This window comes from Nicotiana tomentosiformis, chromosome 12 (assembly GCF_000390325.3).
Source record: "Nicotiana tomentosiformis chromosome 12, ASM39032v3, whole genome shotgun sequence".
Lineage (NCBI taxonomy): Eukaryota > Viridiplantae > Streptophyta > Magnoliopsida > Solanales > Solanaceae > Nicotiana > Nicotiana tomentosiformis.
In genome coordinates this window covers 75,077,486-75,100,220 of record NC_090823.1, presented here as the reverse complement: position 1 = coordinate 75,100,220, position 22,735 = coordinate 75,077,486, and positions in this window count along the sequence as shown.

The window sequence follows — 22,735 nt, the reverse complement described above, 5'->3', positions numbered from 1 at the left end:
ACATGCATAATAAAAGAATCATGAGGCATACCCAAATGACAACCAAAGTACGATGACACATATGAATAAGTGGAACTATGGTTAAATAATATTAAAGCATCCCTGTGGCACACTAAAATAATACATATGATCACAACATCGGAAGCGACAGCCTCTAGCCTAGCGATAAAAGCATAGCATCGGGCATGACCACCATCTGTTGGACCTCCCCCTCTTGGGCGACCTCTACTCGTACGACCTCCACCGCGAGCTGGCTGAGCGGGTGGTGTAGTAACTGGTGCGGGATTTAGAGACTGGCCTCTCTGCTGCACGATACCTCCAATAAAATGGGGGCAAAACCTTATCATATGCCCAACTCCCCACACTTATAGCAACCTCAACCTAGGAATAACTGCGGGGCCTGAACCGGACCTTGAGAACTAGATTAACCACTAGAAAAACCCAGTATTGATGAATCCTAAACTGATGGAGCATGCTACGAACTCTGAGGTGGAAATGCACTGAAAGATGACTAAACTTTTGTTGTGATGTGACTGGCCTCCAGATGAGGTACCACAGAAACCACCTGAACTTGGGGCCTCTTGCCCTCTTACTCCTCGCGCTCAAGCCGGCAAACCTGATCCAAGCACCTAGCAAATCTCGACCACTAGTTCGAATCTAGAATTTGTCTCGGCCTCTCGAGCTAAACTGTAGCGTAGACCATAGTTGAGGCCATCAATGAATCTCTCGATCCTCTCTCTCTCTTAGTAGGAACCAATGATATTGTATGAAGAGCCAGATCTGCAAATCTCATCTCATACTGAGTCACAGTCATATCTCCCTAGTGTAGCTGCTCAAAATCTCTACGCAACTACTCTCTGCAAGTTTATGAAACAAACTTCTGTAAGAAGAAAACTAAGAACTCATGCCACGTAAATGGTGTTGTGCAGGCTGGCCTGCTCAACGCATAATCCTGCCACCATCTGTAGGTTGCCCCTATCAACTGAAATGTAGTACATGCAACCCCACTGGTATCCAAAATACCCGTTGTGTGAAGAATTCGTTGACACCTATCTAGAATATCCTGAGCATCATCTAACTCTGCTCTACTGAACTCTAGAGGCTTAAGCCTCCCAAACTGCTCCAACCTCTTCTGCTCCTCATCACTCATAGGTGGACCAACCTCGGCCTGAGCAGCAATAACCGGCTGAACTGGTAACACCCTCGGTGTCTGATGGCCCTGAGCTAACTGCTCTGGAATACGGACGGAGGGAGTCTGGGCACCTCCCCCAACCTGCAAGGTAGCTGGTACCGCTGGAATCGAAACCGCCTGAGCCAGGATCGTGCACACAGTCAAAATCTAGGCTAAGGTCCTAAAGGCCAAGAATAACAATACGAAAATTAATGTTCATGTCGGGAAGAACATAATCAATGGTAGGAGTATCAACAACAACATCCCTCACAAAGGCAAAATATGCCAAACATCCCTTCCCAACAATCCGTTGGGCCTTCAAATATGAAATCACTCAACTAGAAACATAGTCTAAAGAACCTCTCCACTCAATCCTAGGCAATCCCCACATCACCAACATCATGGGCTTAGCGTGACAGTCCAAAATAGCATGACATGGGGACAACCAATCCATGCCTAGAATCACGTCAAAATCAACTATATTAAGTAGTAAGAGATCAACTCTCATCTCTAATCCCCTAATAGTCACCACACACGATCGATACACATGGTCCACAACAATAGAATCACCCACCGGCGTAGATACATGAAAAAACATAACTAAGGAATCACGGGGCATATCCAAATAACGAGACAATTACAATAATACATATGAATAAGTGGAACCAGGGTCAAATAATATGGAAGCATCCATGTGGCACACTAAAACAATACATATGATCACTACGTATGAAGCAACAACCTCTAACCTGGCGGAAAAAGCATAGCATCGAGCCTGACCACCACCTGATCAGCCTCCCCCTCTATGGAGACCTCGAGCTACCTAAGTCCCACCCCGAGCTGGCTGAGCGAGTGGTGAAGTAACCGGTGCAGAAGTCAAAGCCTGACCCATCTGCTGAACTGGACCACCCATAAGATGGGGACAATACCTCCTCACATGCCCTAACTCTCCCCACTCAAAGCAACCTCGATCTGACAATGGCGGTCGGGACTGAATCGGACCCCGAGAACCAGAATAACCACTAGCAAAACCTGGTACAGATAAACCCTGAACTAATGGAGCACGGTATGAACTCTGAGCTAGGAGGGTGATAAAATATAACTGACCCGAACAAGCACTATATGAACTATGGCTAGCTAATGCACCATGATGAACTGGACGAGCCATCTGAGAGGGCCTATAAGGACACCCCTGCTGTGTTGGGGCTGTCCTCCAGATGAGGCACTTCTAAAACCACCCGAACTACGAGGTCTCTTGGCCTCCCTCTCCTCACGCTCCTGGCTGCAAACCTGCTCTAGGCGTCTAGCAATATCAACCACCTCGTCAAACCTCGCACCTAACACAATCTCCCGAGTCATGATGAAACGCACTCCATAGTTGAGGCCAACTCTGAAAACCTCATCTCATACTGGGTCACTGACATGCCCTCCTGGCGTAGCTGCTCAAACTACCTACGCAACTCCTCCCAGCGAGTCTGTGGAACAAACTTCTCTAAGAAGAGAACTGAGAACTCATGCCACGTAAGTGGTGCAATGCCGGCTAGCCTACTCATCTCATAGGCCTCCCACCATCTGAAGGCTGCCCCTGATAGCTGAAAAGTAGTAAATGAGACTCCACTAGTCTCCAAAATACCCGTTGTGCAAAGGATGCGCTGGCACATGTCTAAGAAATCCTGAGTATCCTTTAACTCTGCCTCGCTGAAATCTGGAGGCCTGAGCCTCCCACACCGCTCTAGCCTCTTCTGCTCCTCGTCACTCATATATGGACCAACCTGGGCCCGATCAGCTACAAGCGGCTGGGCTGGTAGTACCCCTGGTGACTGAGTCCCTGATCCATCTACTCTAGAGTACGGGTGGCGGGAGTCTGTGCACCTCCCCCGGCCTGAGAAGTGGCTAATGTAGCCAGAACTGAGACTGCCTGAGCCAGACTGATGCATACAGTCAATATCTGGGCCAAATCCTCTTGAAGGCCTGGAATCACAATGGGCACAGCTGGTACCGGAGCTGGTCCCAATGATTCAACCACATTTAGTATCTGCTCCTGGGTTGGAGCAACTAATGGCTCACAAGTGCTACTCTAAGAGTCGTAAGAGTTGCACCTCGGCCTCTACCGCGGCCCCAGCCTCTTGCAGCCCAAGCTAGAGGAATTGTTGGTTGTCCGCCTGATCCAGTCGCACGTGTCCTCGCCATATGTAAGACAATAGAATAACAAAAGTTTAGTTTCCGGAATCAACAAATCTGCATGACAAGATTACAAGAAACTAAGGTTTCCTAATGGTTCGGTAGCCTCTCTAATATAAGTACCGATGTCTTCGTACTGATCCGCAAGACTCTACTAAACATGCTCATGACTCGTGAGATCAAGTGACTTAGTGTTATGATACCAACTTGTCACGACCCACAATCCCAACCTGTCGTGATGGCGCCTAATACATTACTAGGCAAGTCGACAATGACATAATAATTACGCTTCTGAGTTAAAACATGATTTAATAAGTTCAACAGTGGAAAGTCTCATTAATAACTGATAAAAACAACTGCAACTCAAGTATAACAATCCCAAATTCATGGTGTCACCAAGTATATGAACTACTAAGTGTCAACATACTCTGAATATCTAGTACAATTGTCTAAGAAAAATAGAACAGTACTTAAATAAAATAAAGGAAGGAGAGTCAAGGTCTGCAGGCATCATAGCAGCTACCTCAAAGTCTCCGAACAGGAAATAGCACCTCCCTAGCAAACCGCGTCCAAATGTACATGGATCTGCACACGAAGTGCAGAGTGTAGTATGAGTGCAGCCGACCCAATGTACTCAATAAGTAACAGGACTAACCTTAGGCCGAAAGTAGTGACGAGCTCAGAAAGATACAGTCTGAATCAAAATAATGACAACACACGTATAACAAGATAATGACAGTAATAACTCAAAGAAACTTCCATATTTAGCTCGTACATAGTACAGAAATTTAGGCATGCTTTCAAGTTCACAAATTTAATCCCAACAATGATAAAATATGCCAAGTACAGCTAGCATAAGGAATGTTACATCTCTATGACTACAAATCAAATATGTATGTCAAATGTAATGTATCATAGTGATAATCCCAAGTACTCACACTCTCAGAGTACTCAATCGGTCTATCTCATTACCCAGTCATCACACACAATCACTCAGCATTGTACGAGTACCTAGCATCGATGCCCTTAACCAAAGCACGTATATATAAACCATTGTGCATGCGCACACTACTAGTATGTAAGACTCCGGAGGGGAGGATCCTGGCCAAGCGCTAATATAAAGCCTATAAGGCCTGCTGCGGCATGCAGCCTAATCCATAATAACGAATAAGCCGATGAGGCCTGCTGCGGCACGCAGCACAATCCACAATAACACTCACAATCCGGCTCTCAAGCCCAACTCAGTCATCAACATCTCTAGTCTCACGGGCTCACAAGTCTCATGCTACTCAGCCCAAACAATGATAACATGATATAGCAGTAAATGATAACAGAGACTGAGATATGATAAGCATATGAATAAACATGACTGAGTACATAATTGCAGTTTAAGTTAATAACTCAGCAATAGAAATGACCTCAGTGGGTCCCAACAGAAGTAGCACATAGCCTAAACATGAATTCTAACATAAATCACAGCTCAATTACTCTAACACATAGGAATTACATGGAGAAAACAAGACTAAATAACTACACAGTACCACAGAATCAACTGAGACATATTTACCACAGTGCACGCCCACACGCTTGTCACCTAGCATGTACGTCACCTAAACACCAACCATAACATATATTTCAGGGATTCATACCTTAAGTACCAAGTTTAGAAGTATTACTTAACTCAAAGTGCACAACTCAATGCTCCAACAAACCCTTACCTCACGAATCGGCCTTTGAACGACTCGAATCTAGTCACAAACAACTTAATATAATCCATACAAGCTATAGGAATCGATGCCATACGATAAAGCAAAGTTCTTTAACCAAATTCAAAAAGTCAACCCTAGGCACACGCCTCTAAACCCAACAAAATTGACAAAATCCGAACACCCATTCAATAACGAGTCCAACCATACCAAAACCAACAAATTCCGACCACAAATCGAACCTCAAATCCCCAAATCTTACACTCCAATACATAGGTCAAAAATCCCAAAATGCTAACTAAGATTCATGAGAAATAAGTAAAATAATCAATGGGTATTCAATATTCATGGACAAAAGTGACTAAAAATCACTTACCTCTTCAATCTAGGTGAAAACCTCTCCAAATATTGCCCTAGTTTGCACTCCAAAATTCTCAAAATGAGAGAAGAACTCAAACCCTCAATTTTTAAAACACTACGAGCACTTTCGCTTCTGCGGCTAGAAGTTCCGCTTCTGCAGGCTGCATCTGCGGTAAATTATGTGCATTTGTACAAACCACTTAAGTCCCGCCCCTCCGCTTCTACGGAAAGGCTCCCGCATCTGCTCATGCGCGCCTGCGGAGTAAATTTTGCATATGGGGTCTGGCCTGCCCCTGCGGTTCCCTTCATCACAGAAGCCGACCTCACTTCTGCGGAGACGAACCTCGCATCTGGTTTCCAACTGCACCCATCCACTTCCGCATTTGTGCTCATAAGGCCGCACCTGCGGTGCCGCATCTGCGGCCACTCCCACCGCAGGTGCGAACGCACCAGAAATGAAGCATACCAGAATCTCCTTAAGTCCACAATTCAATCTGATTTCAATCTGAATCACACCCGAGGTCCCCCAGGACCTCGACCAAACATACCAACAAGTCGTAAAACACGTTAAAAACTTAGTGTAAGCCTCAAATCACATCAAACAATATCAAAAACACGAATCACACCATAATTCAAGCCTATTGAGACTAGTGAATTTCCAAGTTCTAAAATCGATGCCGAAACCTACCAAACCAACTCCGATTGACCTCAAATTTTAAACATAAGTCATAAATGATACAATGGACCTAATCCAACTCCCGAAACCAAAATTCAAGCCCAGTATCAATAATGTCAACTCTCGGTCAAACTTCTCAACCTTCCAAACATTCAACTTTTTCAACTTTCGCCAATTTAAGCCAAAACAACCTACGGCCTCCAAATCAATAACCGAACATACCCCTAAGTCCAAAATTACCATACGGAGCTATCGGAAACATCAAAACCCCATTTCGGAGTTGTTTACTCATAAGTCAATATCCGGTCAACATTTTTAACCTAAGCTCTCAACCTTGGGACTAAGTGTCCCAATTCATTCTAAAACATCTCCAGAACCAATCCAACCACCTCGGGAAGTCACATTACCACAATTGAACATAGAATAAGTAATAAATGGTGGAACGGGGATACAATACTCAAAACGATCGGCCAAGTCGTTACATTCTCCCCCTCTTAAACAAACGTTCATCCTCGAACGGGTCTATAATCATACCTGGAATCGCTAATAGGTGTGGATATCTGTTCCACATCTCCTGCTCTATCTCCTAAGTAGACTCCTTAACTGGCTGACTTCTCCATTGAACTTTCACTGAAGTTATGTTTATTGATCTCAACCTTCGAACCTGCCGATCCAAAATGGCCACCGGTAACACATCATAAGTCAAATCTCCATCTAACTGAACCGTGTTGAAGTAAAAAACATGAGACGAATCACATAATACTTCCGGAGCATGGAAACATGAAACACTGGGTGAAAACCCTATAGACTAGGTGGCAATGAAAGCTTGTAGGCCACCTCTCTAATCCTCTCCAGCAACTCAAAAGGGCCAATATACCGAGTGCTCAACTTTCCCTTCTTCCCGAACCTCATCACACCTTTCATGGGTGAAACTTTGAGAAGTACCTTCTATCCCACCATATAGGCAACATCACAAACCTTTCGATCGGCATAACTCTTCTGTCTAGACTATGCTGTGCAAAGCTAACCATAAATCAACCTGACCTTTTCCAACGCATCCTGAACCAGATCCGTGCCCAACAGCCTAGCCTCCCCCGGCTCAAACCTCCCAACTGGAGATCGACACCGCCTCCTATATAAAGCCTCATAAGGAGCCATCTGAATACTCGATTTGTAGCAGCTAATGTAGGAAAACTCTACAAGCGGTAGAAACTGAGCACAATAACTCCCGAAATCCATAACACAAGCGCGTAGCATATCCTCCAATATCTAAATGATGCGCTCGAATTGTTCGTCCATCTGAGGGTGGAATGTTGTACTCACCTCAACCCGTGTGTCTAACTCTCACTGCACTGCTCTCCAAAACTGTGATATGAACTGCGTGCCCTGATCAGAAATAATGGACATCGGCACACTGTGAAGGCAAACAATCTTGTTGATACAGATCTCAGCCAATTGCTCTGAAGAATAGGTAGTCACAACCGGAATGAAATATGCGGACTTAGTCAACCAGTCCACAAGCACCCAAATGGCATCAAATTTATTCAGTGAGAGCCCAACACGAAGTCCATGGTATTACGCTCCCATTTCCACTTAAGAATCTCAAACCTCTGAAGCAAACCGCCCGGCCTCTGATGCTCGTACTTCACCTGCTGACAGTTCAAGCACTGAGCCACATACTCCACTATATATTTCTTCATTCTTCTCTACCAATAGTGCTACCTCAAGTCATGATACATCTTCACGGCACCCAGATGAATGGAATACCGCAAACTGTGGTCCTCCACGAGAATCAACTCACATAACCCATCCACATAGGGCACACAAACCGGACCCTGCATCCACAGCACCCCATCATCTCCAATATAAACCTCCTTGGCATCACCGTGTTGAACTGTTTCCTTGAGGAAAAGCAAATGGGGGTTGTCATATTGACGCTCTCTTATGCGCGCATGAAAAGAAGACTGAAAAACCACACAAGCTAAAACCCGACTAGGCTTCGAAACATATAACCTTACGAAGTGATTGGCAAAGGCATGAACATCTTATGCAAGTGGTCTCTCACCAACAGGAATATATGAAAGGCTACCCATACTCACCGCCTTTCTACTCAAGGCATCGGCCACCATATTGGCCTTCCCGGGATGATTCAAAATGGTAATATCATAGTCTTTTAACAGCTCCAATCATCTTCACTACCTCAAATTTAGATCTTTTTGCTTGAACAAGTGTTGTAGACTCCGATAATCTGTAAATACCTCACAAGACACACTGTAGAGATAATGCCTCCAAATCTTCAATGCATGAACAATGGCTGCCAACTCTAAATCATGAAGGGCTTCAATTGGCGTGAAGCATAAGCAATCACCCTACCCTTCTGCATCAAAACACACCCAATAACAATCTGAAAAGCATCACAATACACTGTATATGAACCTGATGTTGAAGATAAACTAGAACTGGAGCAGTGTTCAAAACAGTCTTGAGCTTCTTAAAGCTCTCCTCACACTCATTAGACAACCTGAATGGAGCAACCTTCTAGGACAATCTAGTCAAAGGTGCAGCAATGGATGAGAAACCCTTCACAAAGCGATAATAATATCCGGCCAAGCCATTAAAACTCCGAATCTCAGTAGTTGAAGATAGTCTGGGCCAACTCTGAACTGCCTCAATCTTCTTCGGATCTATCTTGATTCCCTCACTGGACACCACGTGCCCAAGAACGCCACAAAATCAAGCCAGAACTCACACTTGAGAATTTAGCATAAAGCTTCGTCTCCCTCAACGTCTGTAGTACAATCCTAAGATGCTGCGCATGCTCCTCCTAGCTACGTGAGTACACCAGGATATCATCAATAAAAACTATGACAAACAAATCAAGATATGGCTGGAATACACTGTTCATCAAATGCATGAATGTTGTTGGGGCATTGGTTAGCCCAAAAGATATCACAAGGAACTCGTAGTGACCATAGCAGGTCCTTAATGCCATCTTCAGAATATCAGAATCCCGAATCTTCAATTGGTGATACCTAGACCTCAAATAAATCTTAGAGAACACTCTAGCTCCCGGAAGCTGGTCAAATAAGTCATCAATGTGCGGCAGTGAGTACTTGTTCTTAATTATAATTTTGTTCAACTGTCTATAATCGATGCACATCCGCAAAGTACCATCGTTCTTCTTCACAAACAGAACTGGTGCACCCCAAGGCAACACATTAGGCCTAATGAATCCCTTATCAAGAAGCTCCTGAAGCAGTTCTTTCAATTCGTTCAACTCTTCTGGTGCCATACGATATGGAGAAATATAGATGGGTCGAATGCCTGGCACCAAGTCAATACAAAAATCAACATCCCTGTCGGGTGGCATGCCCGACAGGTCTGCAGGAAACACATCCGAAAAGTCTCGCACTACCGGAACAGAATCAATGGTAGACTTATCATCACCAACATCCCTCACAAATGCCAAATATGCCAAACAACCCTTCCCAACCATCTGTTGGGCCTTCAAATATGAAATTGCTCTACTGGGAACATAGTCTAAAGAACCACTCCAGTTAATCCTAGGCAATCCCGGTATCGCCAACATCATGGTATTAGCGTGACAATCCAGAATAGCATGACATGGGGACAACCAATCCATGCCTAGAATTACGTCAAAATCAATCATACTAAGTAGTAAAAGATCAAATCTCGTCTGTAATCCCACAATAGTCACCACACACGATCAATACATATGGTCCACAATAATAAAATCACCCACCGGCATAGATATATGAACAGACGTAACTAAGGAATCACGAGGCATATCCAAAAAATGAGTATACTACGATGATACATATGAATAAGTGGAACCAGGGTCAAATAATATAGAAGCATCTCTGTGGCACACTGAAACAATACCTATGATCATTGTTTCTGAAGCAACAGCCTCTGACAATATCAACTACCTCATCAAACCTCACACCCAACGCAATCTCCCAAGTCATGAAGAAATGCAGTCCATAGTTAAGGCCATCAATGAATCGCCTAATCCTCTCCCTCTCAGTGGGAACTAACCATATCGCATGATGAGCCAACTCTGAAAACCTCATCTCATACTAGGTCACTGACATGCCCTCCTGGCGTAGCTGCTCAAACTGCCTACGCAACTCCTTCCTACGAGTCTGTGGAACAAACTTCTCTAAGAAGAGAACTGAGAACTCGTGCCATGTAAGTGGTGCAGCGTCGGCTGGCATGCTCAACTCATAGGCCTCCTACCATCTAAAGGCTACCCCCGACAGCTGAAAATTACTAAATGAGACTCCTCTAGTCTTCAGAATACCCGCCATGTGAAAGATCCACTGGCACATGTCTAATAAATCCTGAGCATCCTCGGACTCAGCCCCACTGAACTCAGTAGGCCTGAGCCTCCTAAGCCACTCTAGCCTCTTCTGCTCCTCGTCACTCATAGGTGGACCAACCTGGGCCTGAGCAGCTGCAACCAGCTGGGCTGGTAGTACCCCCGGTGTCTGAAGTGTCTGCGCCATCTGCCCTGGAATATGGGCGGCGGGAGGCTGAGCACCTCCCCCAGCCTGCGAAGTGGCCGGTGCAGCCGAAACTGAGACTGTCTGAGCTTGACTCGTGCATACAGTCAATATCTGGGCCAAAGCCTCCTGAAGTCCTGGAATCACAATGGGCACAGCTGGTACCTGAGTTGGTCCCACTGGATCAACCATATCTAGTATCTGCTCCTAAGCTGGAGCAACTGGTGGCTCCACATGTGCTGCATTAGTTGTTGTACGAGCTTTACCTTGCCCTCTACTATGACCCTGGCCTCTCGCGGCCCTATCTAGTGGTGTTGATGGTCATCCGCCTGATCTAGTCGCATGTGTCCTCACCATCAGGGAGAGAATATAATAATAGATGTTTAGTTTCTAGAATCAACAAATCCGCAAGACAAAAATACAAGAAAGTGAGGTTTCCTAATGGTTCGGTAGCCTCTCGAAGATAAATACAGACGTCTCCTTACCAATTCGCAAAACCCTACTAAACTTGCTCATGACTCGTGAGACTTAAGTAACCTAGTGCTCTGATACCAACTTTTCACGACCCACAATTCAGACCTATCGTGATGGCACCTAACACATTACTAATCAAGCCGACAATCACATAATAATTACTCTTTTGAATTATAACATGATTTAATAAGTTTAACAGTGGAAAGTCTCATAAATAACTGATAAAAACAAGTGCAACTCAACTACAAAAATCCTAAAATCCTCGTGTCACCGAGTACATAAGATATTAAGTGTCAACATAGTCTGAAACTCTAGTACAACTGTCTGAGAAAAATAGAACAGTACTAAAGTAAAACTATGTTGGAAAAGTGACAAGGGAGTGGAGACCCTATATCTAAAAATAAAAATAACTAGGGAGTGGAGACCCTATGTTGGAAAAGAGATTAGGGATTGGAGACCCTATGTCTAAAATAAAATCAACTAAGGAGTGGAGACCTTATATGGAAAAGCAACTTGTGAGTGGAGACCCTATGTTAGAAAAGCGACTAGGGAGAGGATACCCTATGTCTAAAATATCATCAACTAGGGAGTGGAGACCCTATGTTGGAAAAAAGACTAGGGAGTGGAGACCCTATATCTAAAATATCATCAACCAGGGAGTGAAGACACTATGTTGGAAAAGAGACTAGGGAGTGGAGACCATATGTCTAAAACAAAATCAACTAGGGAGAGGAGACCCTATGTTGGAAAAGCGATTAGGGATTGGAGACCCTATGTCTAAAATAAAATCAACTAAGGAGTGGAGACCATATATGGAAAAGCGACTTGTGAGTGGAGACCTTATATCTAAAATAAAATCAACTAGGGAGTGGAGACCCTATGTTGGAAAAGCGACTTAGAGAGGAGACACTATGTCTAAAATATCATCAACTAGGGAGTGGAGACCCTATGTTGGAAAAAAGACTAGGGAGTGGCGACCCTATGTCAAAATATCATCAACTAGGGAGTGGAGACCCTATGTTGGAAAAGCGACTAGGCAGTGGAGACCCTATGTCTAAAATAAAATCAACTAGGGAGTGGAGACCCTATGTTGGAAAAGCGACTAGGAAGAGGAGACCCCTATGTTGGAAAAGCGAATAGGGAGTGGAGACCTTATGTCTAAAATAAAATTAACTAGGGAGTGGAGACCCTATGTTGGAAAAGTGACTAGGAAGTGGAGACCTTATGTCTAAAAATAAAATCAACTAGGGAGTGGAGACACTATGTTGGAAAGGCGACTAGGGAGTAGAGACCTTATGTCTAAAATATCATCAACTAGGGAGTGGAGACCCTATGTTGGAAAAGTGACCAGGGAATGGAGACCCTATGTCTAAAATAAAATCAACTAGGGAGTGGAGACACTATGTTGGAAAAGCGACTAGGGAGTGGAGACCCTATGTCTAAAATAAAATTAACTAGGGAGTGGAGACCCTATGTTGGAAAAGCGACTAGGGAGTGGAGACCCTATGTCTAAAAATAAAATCAACTAGGGAGTGGAGACACTATGTTGGAAAGGCGACTAGGGAGTAGAGACCTTATGTCTAAAATATCATCAACTAGGGAGTGGAGACCCTATGTCTAAAATATCATCAACTAGGGAGTGGAGACCCTATGTTGGAAAAGTGACAAGGGAGTAGAGACCCTATGTCTAAAAATAAAAAAAATGGGGAGTGGAGACCCTATGTTGGAAAAGCGATGAGGGATTGGAGACCCTATGTCTAAAAACAAATCAACTAAGGAGTGAGACCCTATATGGAAAAGTGACTTGTGAGTGGAGACCCTATGTCTAAAATAAAATCAACTAGGGAGTGGAGAACCTATGTTGGAAAAGCGACTAGGGAGAGGAGACCCTATGTCTAAAATATCATCAACTAGGGAGTGGAGACATATGTTGGAAAAAAGACTAGGGAGTGGAGACCCTATGTCTAAAATATCATCAACTAGAGAGTGAAGACACTATGTTGAAAAAGAGACTAGGGAGTAGAGACCATATTTCTAAAACAAAATCAACTAGGAAGAGGAGACCCTATGTTGGAAAAGCGATTAGGGATTGGAGACCCTATGTCTAAAATAAAATCAACTAGGGAGTGGAGACCCTATGTTGGAAAAGCGACTATGGAGAGGAGACCCTATGTCTGAAATATCATCAACTAGGGAGTGGATACCCTATGTTGGAAAAAAGACTAGGGAGTGGCGACCCTATGTCTAAAATATCATCAACTAGGGAGTGGAGACCCTATGTTGGAAAAGCGACTAGGGAGTGGAGACCTTATGTCTAAAATAAAATCAACTAGGGAGTTAAGACCCTATGTTGGAAAAGCGACTAGGGAGAGGAGACCTTATGGCTAAAATAAAATTAACTAGGGAGTGGAGACCCTATGTTGGAAAAGTGACTAGGGAATAGAGACCCTATATCTAAAATATCATCAACTAGGGAGTGGAGAGCCTATTTTGGAAAAAAGACTATGGATTGGAGACCCTATGTCTAAAATATCATAAACTAGGGAGTGGAGACCCTATTATGGAAACAAGACTATGGATTGGAGACCCTATGTCTAAAATATCATAAACTAGGGAGTGGAGACCCTATGTTGGAAAAAAGACTATGGAGTGGCTGCCCTCTGTCTAAAATATCATCAACTAGGGAGTGGAGACCCTATGTTGGAAAAGGGACTAGGGATTGGAGACCCTACGTCTAAAATATCATCAATAAGGGAGTGGAGATCCTATGGTAGAAAAAAGACTAGGGAGTGGCGACCCTATGTCTAAAATATCATCAACTAGGGAGTGGAGACCCTACGTTAGAAAAGCGACTAGGGAGTGGAGACCCTATGTCTAAAATATCATCAACTAGGTAGTGGAGACCCTATGTTGGAAAAGCAACTAGGGAGTGGAGACCCTATGTCTAAAATAAAATCCACTAGGGAGAGGAGACCCTATGTTGGAAAAGCGACTAGGGAGAGGAGACCCTATGTCTAAAATAAAATTAACTAGGGAGTGGAGACCCTATGTTGGAAAAGTGACTAGGGAGTGGAGACCCTATGTCTAAAAATAAAATCAACTAGGGAGTGGAGACACTATGTTGGAAAGGCGACTAGGGAGTAGAGACCTTATATCTAAAATATCATCAACTAGGGAGTGGAGACCCTATGTTGGAAAAGTGACCAGGGAATGGAGACTCTATGTCTAAAATAAAATCAACTAGGGAGTGAAGACACTATGTTGGAAAAGCGACTAGGGAGTGGAGACCCTATGTCTAAAATAAAATAACTAGGGAGTGGAGACCCTATGTTGGAAAAGTGACTAGGGAGTGGAGACACTATGTTGGAAAAGCGACTAGGGAGTGGAGACCCTATGTCTAAAATATCATCAACTAGGGAGTGGAGACCCTATGTTGGAAAAGAGACTAGGCAGTGGAGACCTTATATCTAAAATATGATCAACTAGGGAGTGGAGACCCTATGTCTAAAATAAAATTAACTAGTGAGTGGAGACCCTATGTTGGAAAAGTGACTAGGGAGTGTAGACCCTATATCTAAAAATAAAATCAACTAGGGAGTGGAGACACTATGTTGGAAAAGCGACTAGGGAGTAGAGACCTTATGTCTAAAATATCATCAACTATGGAGTGGAGACCCTATGTTGGAAAAGAGACTAGGCAGTGGAGACCCTATGTCTAAAATATCATCAACTAGGGAGTAAAGACCCTATGTTTAAAATAAAATCCACTAGGGAGTGGAGACACTATGTTGGAAAAGATACTAGGGAGTGGAGACCCTATGTCTAAAATAAAATTAACTAGGGAGTGGAGACCTTATGTTGGAAAAGTGACTAGGGAGTGTAGACCCTATGTCTAGAAATAAAATCAACTAGGGAGTGGAGACACAATGTTGGAAAAGATTCTAGGGAGTGGAGACCATATGTCTAAAATAAAATTAACTAGGGAGTGGAGACCCTATGTTGGAAAAGTGACTAGGGAGTGTAGACCCTATGTCTAAAAATAAAATCAACTAGGGAGTGGAGACACTATGTTAAAAATGCGACTAGGGAGTGGAGACCCTATGTCTAAAATATCATCAACTAGGGAGTGAGACCCTATGTTGGAAAAGAGACTAGGCAGTGGAGACCCTATATCTAAAATATCATCAACTAGGGAGTGGAGACCCTATGTTGGAAAAAAGACTAGGGAGTGGCGACCCTATGTCTAAAATATCATCAACTAGGGAGTGGAGACCCTATGTTGGAAAAGAGACTAGGCAGTGGAGACCCTATGTCTAAAATATGATCAACTAGGGAGTGGAGACCCTATGTCTAAAATAAAATTAACTAGGGAGTTTACTTCACTCCACAACCAAATCCTTACTTATTTGAGCTCACCAATCTTCCCACAAACATTATTAGTACAAGCATGTATAAATAATACTCTTACACCCAAGAATCGTACTCCCAATCACCCATCTTTTACCCCAAACTCAAAATTAAAGACTAGGGTATGGAACCTTACCTCTTAGATGAAGATTTTATGATTAGCTTCCTTGATTCTTGAAGATTGGTTCAAGATTGGATGATTAGAATGTTAGGTTTCCTCATTCTCTCTCTAAAATGCTCTTAAGTCTCTTTAAAATCCTTAGAAAATTGCCCCAAAATAAGCCCTAAAAGCTATTTATCAAAATGGGGTCGGATTATGAAAATAGGAAATTAACTCTCCAAACTCTGGTCTGCGGTTGCAAAATGGACCGCAGAATGGGTATGCGGTCCGCAAAATTGACCGTGAAACTGGTGCCTAGAATTGGACTTCACTGGCCAATTCTGCGAGCATTCTGTGGCCCGCAGAATGATTCTGCGGTCGCAGAATTGGCCGCAGAATCACATTCTGACAACCTTTGGTAATTCGGTCATAACTTATTGTAGGAGTGTCCAAATGACGAACGGTTTGAAGCGTTAGAAACTAGACTCAAATTTATTTCATTTGATAGGTCATCCATCACATAAATCCTTGTATATATGTAGATAAGTTCGTCCAAATTTTGGTCTTGTGCGTACTCATTTGGAAATTTTAGTCTATCATGTAATTTCTAACTTGTTAATCGTTAGAAATCCTGCCTATAGGACGCCACCGCTCGCCATAATAACTGGTAATGATTCTATTTAAACACTGTTCATCACTCACTTAGGCCATTATCAAGTGTATGAGTAATTCTGAATTTCCACTCCCTCTATCACATAACTCACCTAGGCACAACAATTATAGGGCTAGTAATTGAGGAATTTGCCTTCTTAATAACCAATGTGTAATAACCTATGCAATCCTGTCTATGAATCTCGTTGGTTCCTGAATCTGCTTGCATGCCTAGATGTCTGTCACCTAGAAATCATGCCTATAGGGAGTTAAGTTCCTTAATTCTGAATTTCCTAATATGAAAAACTTATTTCGCGTGCATTTGTTGTTTAAGTGTGGAGGCAAACTTGAGCCTTAAATTGCTATATTTGAAGTTAAGGTTTGCGGGTGTCATAGCAGCTACCTCGAAGTCTCTGAACGGGTACTAGCACCACCCTAGCAATCACCGCATCCAAATGTACCTCGATATGCACACGATATGCAGAATTTAGTATGAGTACAGCCGACCCAATGTACTCAATAAATAACAGGACTAACCTTGGGCTAAAAGTAGTGACGAGCTCAAAAAGATACAGTCCGGATCAAAATAATGACAACAAAGGTATAACAAGATAATGACAGTAATAACTCAAAGAAACTTCCATATTCAGCTTGTACACAGTACAAAACTTTAGGCATTCTTTCAAGTTCAATAATTTAAGCCCAACGTTGATAAAATATGTCAAGTACAGCTAGCATGAGGAATGTTACATCTCTATGCCTACATGTCAAATATGCATGTCAAATGTAATGTATCACAGTGATTATCCCAAGTACTCACACTCTCAGAGTACTCAATCTATCTATCTTATTACCCACTCATCACACAATCACTCAGCACGGTACGGGTGCCTGGCATCAAGGCCTCTCACCAATGCATGTGTATATAAATCACTATGGCTGCGCCCACTGCTAGTATATCATATTCCAAAGGGGCGGATCCTGCCCAAGTACTAATATAAATCCTATAAGGCCTACAACGCGTGCAGCCCGATCCACAATAATGAATAATCTAATGAGGCCTGCTATAGAGCGCAGCCCGATCCACAATAATACTCACAATCTGGCTCTCAGTCCCAACTCGGTCATTAATCTCTCCAGTCTCACGGGCTCACAAGTCTCATGCTACTTGGCCCAAATAATGATAACATGATATAGAAATAAATGATAACAGAGACTGAGATATGATATGCATATGAATAAACATGACTGAGTACATAATTGTAGTTTAAGCAAATAACTCAACAGTTAAAATGACCTCAGTGGGTCCCAACAGAATTAGCACATAGCCTGAACATGATTTTTAACATAAATCATAACTTAATTACTCTAACACGTATACGGATAAAACAAGAATAGATAACGACACAGTACCACAGAATCAACCGAGTTATAATTACCACAGTGCATGCCCACGCGCTTGTCACCTAGCATCTTCATCACCTCAACACCAACCATAACACGTATTTCAGAGATTCATACCCTCAGTACCAAGTTTAGAAGTGTTACTTACCTCAAAGTGCGTAACTCAATGCTCCAACAAACCCTTGCCTCGTGAATCTGCCTCTTAACGACTCAAATCTAGTTACAAACAACTTAATATAGTGAATACAAGCTATATGAATCGATCCCATACGATAAAGTTATGTTCTTGAACCTAATTCAAAAGTCAACCCAAAAGGTCAACCCCGGGCTCACGCCGCGGAACCCGAAAATTTACAAAATTCGAACACCCATTCAATAACGAGTTCAACCATACCAAAATCATCAAATTTCGACCACAAATCGAACCTCAAATCCCCAAATCTTACTCTCCAATACATGGGTCAAAAATCCCCAAATGCTAACTTAGATTCATGTGAAATGGGTGAAATAATCAATGGATATTCTATATTCATGGAAAAACGTGATTAAAAGTCACTTACCTCTTCAATATAGGTGAAAACCTCTCCAAAAATCACCCTAGTCCGCACTCCAAAATTCTCAATAAGAGAGAAGAACTCAAACCATCGATTTTTAAAACACTGCCAGCACTTTCGCTTCTGGGGCTAGAAGTTTCGCTTCTGCGGGCCGCATCTACGGTAAATTATACACATTTGCGCAAACCACATAAGTCCCGCCCCTCTGCTTATGCGGAAAAGCTCCTGCATCTGTGCCTGCGAAGAAAATCCTGCATCTGCGGTCCAACCCGCTCCGGCGCTTTCCTTCATCGCAGAAGTGACCTCGCTTCTGCGGAGATGAACCTTGCATTTGTGATTCAACTGCACCCATCCACTTTCGCATCTACGTCCACTCGCACCGTAGGTGCGAACACACCAGAACTGAAGCATACAAGAATTTCCTTAAGTCCACAATTCAATTCGATTTCAATCTGAATTACACCCGAGTCCCTCGAGACCTCGACCAAACATACCAACAAGTCTTAAAATACGTTACGAACTTAGTCGAAGCCTCAAATCACATAAAACAACAACAAAAACATGAATCGCACCCCAATTCAAGCCTATTAAGACTAGTGAATTTCCAACTTCTAAAATCGATCCCGAAACCTACCAAACCAACTCCGATTAACCTCAAATTTTGCATACAAGTCATAAATGATACAACGGACCTACTCCAACTCCCGAAACCAAAATTCGAGCCCGGTATCACCAAAGTCAACTCTCGATCAAACTTCTCCACCCTCTAAACTTTCAACTTTTCCAACTTTCGCCAATTCAAGCCAAAATAACATTTGGCCTCCAAATCAATAACCGAACATACCCCTAAGTCCAAAATCACCATACGGAGCTATTGGAACCATAAAAACTCCATTACATATCCATTTACTCATAAGTGAATATCCTGTCAACTCTTTCAACTTAAGCTCCCAACCTTGGGACTAAGTATCCCAATTCATTCCAAAACATCCCCGAAACCAATGGCAAGTCACATAACCACAATTGAACATTGAATAAGCAATAAATGGGGTAACGGGGCTACAATACTCAAAATGATCAGTCGAGTCGTTACACATCGGAGCCGCGACGGCGCCTAATACTACTTAATAGGCAAGCCAACAGTCACACAATAACTACGAATTTTATAAAACAAGGTTTAATAAAATCAACAGCGGAAATATCATGAAATAACTGAGAAGCAACAACAAAACTATTACAACCATCCTAATGATCTGGTGTCAGCGAGTACATGAGCACTACTGAATATCAAAATACAAACAAAAACCTCAATACAACTGCCTCGACAATAGAATAGTAATAAGGGAAATAAAGGAAAGAGAGTCAAGGTTTTCCGACGACATATCAGCTACCTCGAAGTCTCCCAAATACTAGTAGCAACACGGCTCTAGAAATCACCACATCCAGATGTACCTAGATCTACACACGAAGTGCAGAGTGTAGTAAGATTACAATCGACCTTATGTACTCAATAAGTAACAAAACTAACCTTGGGCTGAAAGCGGCGAGGAGCTCAGAAGAAAACAGTCAGAGACTAATATCAATGACAACACATATATAATGATGACAGTAACAATAAGTAACTCAAAGGAATTATCATAATCTGCTCGTTCACATTACAGGAATTTAGACATGCTTCCAAGTATAACAATTAAAGCCCAACACTGATAAGAATATTTCATTTACCAGCTAGCATGAGGAATGATACATCTCTATGCCTACATGCCAAATATGCATGTCAAGTGAATGATTTCACGGCGGTATCCCAAGTGCTCTCACTCTCATCATACTCTCAAATGCCCACTTCATGACACACACACACAATCACTCAGCAATGTACGGGTGCCTGACATTAATGCCCCTGACATATATATATATATATATATATCACTGTGCATGCACTCACTGCTGGCATATCAGACTCCGGAGGGGCGGACCATGACCAAGCTCTAATCAAAAGCCAATATGGTCTACTGCGATGTGTAACTAGATCCAAATAACAATAAAGCCAATATGCCCTGTTGCAGCGTGCAGCCCGATCCAAATAACACTCTCAACGTGGCTCTAAGGCCCACCTCAGTCATCAACCTCTCAAGTCTCAAGGGCTCACAAATATCATATCACGCAGCCCAAATAGTACCACATATGGAAAATAACCACAACGTGTGCTGTAACAATGAATGATGAACAGAGACTGAGATATGATATGCAAATGAAGAATCATGACTGAGTGTATAATTACAGTTAAATCAGATAGCCGAAAACAATAGAAATTGCCTCATTAGGTCTCTACCAAACAATCACATAGCCTAAACATGATTTATAACATGAATCAGAACTTAGATAATCAAACAAGTAGATAAAACACAGATATAACAAGGTATGATAGCAAAAACAAGTCCGGTAATAGTCTACAAGCCAACTCGAATCATGACTACCCCGGTGCACGCCCACACGCTTGTCACCTAGCATGTGCGTCACCCCAATACATCTCATATAGCATGGTTCCCAGGGATAATTACCCTCAAATCCAAGTTTAGATATGTTACTTACCTCAAAATGCGTAATTCAATTCTCCAAAAAGCCCTTGCCTTGTGAATCGGACTCCGATCGACTCGAATCTAGTCAAAGCAACTAAATATCATCAATAAAAGATATCGGAAACAATTTGAAATGATAAAGCTAAGGTCTTGAAACAAATATGTGAAGTCAACTCAAAACGTCAACCCTGGAACAGCACCTCGAAACCCGATAAAATTTACAAATTCCGAACACCCATTGAATTACGAGTCCAACCATACTATTTTTATCCAATTTCATCCACGAATCGACCCCCAAATCACCAAATCTAACTCTCCAATATCATAGCCTAAATCCCCAAATTTCACCACAAATTCACATAAACTAGCTGTAATAATCAATGGGTAATCAATATAACATCAAAAGGGATCAAACTTTACTTACCTCTTCAATTAGGATAAAAAGTACTCCAAAAATTGCCTTAGACCGAGCTGCACAAATCCAAAATGAGAAAAGACCAACCCCTCGTTTATAAAATCTGCCCAGTGATCTCGTATCTGCGGCCCCTAAATTTGCACCTGTGATATTGCTTTCGCGGTCAAACCATGCTTTTGCGAACTTGACTTAAATGCCAACCTACCGCTACTGCGGTCAAGTTCCCACATCTGCGCAACTGCTCCTACGGCAAATCTTTTGCACAAATGGTCCCTGATCCTCCAGCCACATTCCGCTTCTATGGTTCCTTCCTTACAGAAGCGCGTCCCCTTCTGCGGAAAAACGCACATATCTGCAATCTCCCTGCTCCCAGCCAACTCCGCATCTGCGGTCCTTTGCGTGCATATGTGCAATCGCATCTGAAACTATTTTCCCATCTACGAAACCAGCTTAGTCCAACCATCCTCTGTTTCTGCATTCAAGTTGTCGCTTCTACAGCCTCGCACCTGCGGCCAAATCATCGCAGGTGCGAAAGCATCAGGAACCAGAGATTTTAGCAATCCCTTAAGTCCAAACATGATTCGTTAACCATCTAAAACACACCCGAGGGACCCAAGACCCCATCCAAACATACCAAAGAGTCCTAAATCACAATACGAACCTACTCGAAGCCTCAAATCACATCAAAAAATATCAAAATCACGAATCGCACCCCAATTCAAGCCTAATGAACATCCAACTCCTACAACTCATTCCGAACCATATCGAATCAACTCTGAATGATCTCAATTTTTGAACACTAGTCCCAAATGACACAACGGACCTATTCCAACTCCCGGAACCAAAATCCAAATTTGATATCAATAAAGTCAACTCTCTATCAAACCTCTCTAAACCTTCAGCTTTCCAACTTTTGCCAAAAAGCATCAAATCAACCTACAAAACCTCCAAACCAACATTCGGGCATACGCCTAAGTCCAAATCACTATATGAAGCTATTGGAACCATCAAATTTCCATTCCGGAGACGTCTACACAAAAGTCAAACTCTGGTTAACTCATTCAACTTAAGCTTCTAACCTTGGGACTAAGTGTCCCAATTCACTCTGAAACTTTCCCACAACCAATCCAACCATAGTGTCAAGTCATATAACCACAAATGAACATACAAGAGGAAATAATTAGGAGAGCGAGGCTATAATACACAAAACGATCGGTCGAGTCGTTATAATAGCTACGAACTATGTTATTTCAGTAATGCTAGTCAAGTATTCGCAAATCAATATACTATGCCTCTCCCACAAAATAAATCATTCTCAAGCGACACTAAAATAGTGTTGACGTACTCTGAACATTTGAAATATCTCACGTTGACTAGAACTTCTGACATTCCTACCGAAACTAAACTGCAACCTTGACCCTTCAATACCAATTTCGCACAGCTCACCGCATATATCAAGCTATTAGAAATGAGTATGAGAATTCCCTCATAAATCCTAAAATACTAGTAGAACAAGCACTCCATCTGTTCG